The sequence below is a fragment of the Ptychodera flava genome, chromosome 2 (assembly GCF_041260155.1).
Source record: "Ptychodera flava strain L36383 chromosome 2, AS_Pfla_20210202, whole genome shotgun sequence".
Lineage (NCBI taxonomy): Eukaryota > Metazoa > Hemichordata > Enteropneusta > Ptychoderidae > Ptychodera > Ptychodera flava.
In genome coordinates this window covers 6920669-6922987 of record NC_091929.1, presented here as the reverse complement: position 1 = coordinate 6922987, position 2319 = coordinate 6920669, and the positions used below count along the sequence as shown (strand labels likewise).

The 2319-nt window shown below is 35.9% G+C and overlaps 1 long non-coding RNA gene across 1 annotated transcript; it reads right to left on the bottom strand.

Annotated features, from left to right (window-relative positions):
* Positions 1–252: 252 nt before the first annotated feature.
* On the bottom strand, positions 253–1917 carry LOC139146961 (uncharacterized). The gene is made up of 3 exons (XR_011555618.1): positions 1802–1917; positions 690–782; positions 253–320 (listed from the first exon to the last, which is right to left on the bottom strand). It is a non-coding gene; the product is annotated as an uncharacterized lncRNA (long non-coding RNA).
* Positions 1918–2319: the final 402 nt, after the last annotated feature.

Below are 2319 nucleotides of genomic sequence, written 5' to 3'. Positions count from 1 at the left end.
CATCACGGAGACGAGATGGTATGACACTGTGTTCAGTTGAAACTACTTCCTTAACACATCTAACTCGCTACAGCCGAGACCAACAATCTATTCTTCAGTTTTGAAATATTTAGTCTCATCCAGAAATTTAAAAAATAACGAGTTCTTTGCTGCTGCTCAATAATTGAATGTATGGTTCAAAAGGTGCTACAAAGTCTATAAATAAACAAACAATAAACAAATAAACAGATAATAGATAAATACAATAACATACCAATATCAACAATGCTGTAAGAGCAACGGTGCTTGTATAAATTTCGATCTTCTGTGGCACTCTACATCTGAAAAATTAAAGAACCTGTCACTGAATACATATACACTTGAAGCAATATAACAGCCGAGTCCCCTGTGCATGGAGAGACAGTCATAAATGTGTGCATAGAGACAATCTACAGTTGTCACCCTCTTATGATGGGAGTACGCAGGTAGAATTCCTCCTTAGCAGTACACTTCGAAACTGTTAAAGTTGATTGGTGACTCCAACATAAATGCTTCTCTTATCTGCAGTTACTTTCTCATTATGTAAAGTTTTGTGACCGAATTTGTGAACATTACTTTCTGAAGAAAATCTTCTTGATTTGTCAATAGAATAGCAAAGAATAATATGGTAAATTGAATATCTTGAAGTAACATATCATAAAATAGCTTACGTGTGTTCTATGCCATAGCTGCTGGGCCAGAGCAAGGAACAGCTCAACACGAGTAATAGTGGAATAACCCATCCAAGAAGAATATAGGAAACCCTAACAGGAGAAATAGCAAAGTGTAGGTAATCAGTACGCTCTCACTAAAATATCAACATGAATTAAAATAATTTTGTACGATTTACTTCCAAAGTGCCCGGAAATGTAAAAACATCGATAACCAGATGCCTGGGGAACCTGGATTCAGCTGGCATTTTCTGAACCCGTTTACTAAGTTGATAGCTGCAAAGTTTTTATTCAGTTTTAACTGCAGAAACCTTCATTGCGTAAAGGGACATAGTCATATAAAACTAATGTGGGTACCAAAAATTGAGAATAGGGTCTGCTGTCAGCTACGAGGTTTCCAGAGACAATAAACAGATTAATAGTATACAGGATAATATCAAACTACACTACTGAATAAAAGTAGTTGTGGCGGTATACTTGTAGTAGTTACTACTTCTGAAATTTCAATAAAATCACTCTGTTCTCATGCTTATCTATTTTCTTTAAACGCTAAGTGTTGTTAATGACTAGTTTCTTAAAAAGGCAGGGAACAAGACAAGTAATGCTTGTAAACACAAATTTACTCAAGCACGTAGTATATGATTTTATCCCGAATATTAGTTTATTCGTACTTGACTACATAAAGTAACAAGCGGCCACCTCAACACCGAGTTGTTCGTACGCGGGTAATCGTTAAGACAACGCACCCAAACATGCATGCAGTTGACTGGAAGGAATACCGATACAACTATTGAGTTGAAAATGTAGCTCGCTAGTTATGAAAATAATTCATAATATGGGTTAAAATATAACAGGGTAATCGTTTATTGAATAATAGTTTTCTTGATGTCTTGGATGTAATATTAACTTTACTGGGGCTACGTCAAGACAGGCATAAAGACGTATCCTAACAGTACCACTTATGAGCGAAAATGCGACAATTTGGTATGCACAAAGGTTCTTTGCATGATTCATATGATGGAAAAAGTAATTGATATCATAGCGTAGTGCGTAATTTCTAAACTCCAAAAAATTGTGCTCATTGTCATTGGCATGGCTTGAGTGATACTTACCTTGCGTAAATATTCTTGTGTTGGCAAAACCGTAGCTTGAGAAAATGTTGCAGACAAAAGTTGAAAACCCAGGCATTGCTACTAGCAAGCGCGTAGTGATAGACTATAGCTGACCCTACACAGATTTTCTGGAAATAAAGAAAGATAACTAATGAATGTTTTTAATTAAAAGAAAGCAAGATGGATAGAAGTAGCTAAGTATTCAGAGAAGGTACATTCAATAAATACGATGTTCGCCTACCACAACCGGTCGTAGTGATGAGATCAGATTAGTTTCATAAACTTACCCAACTATTTTCGTGATAGCCTCTGGTGAGCAGAGAGATTTTTTATTTTGGACTAGACTGACGACAGGGGAGTTCAAGTGTTGTAAATTAAACACAACATGTCTCGTTTACCTGGTTTTAAACTTTCATAAAAGTCAACTTGTTAAATGAGTCACTGATATATTTGATGGAATCTATTGTTTGGCTGGTGACAAACACTTGTTAAACCACTAAAGCAATGCCATAGGGAAT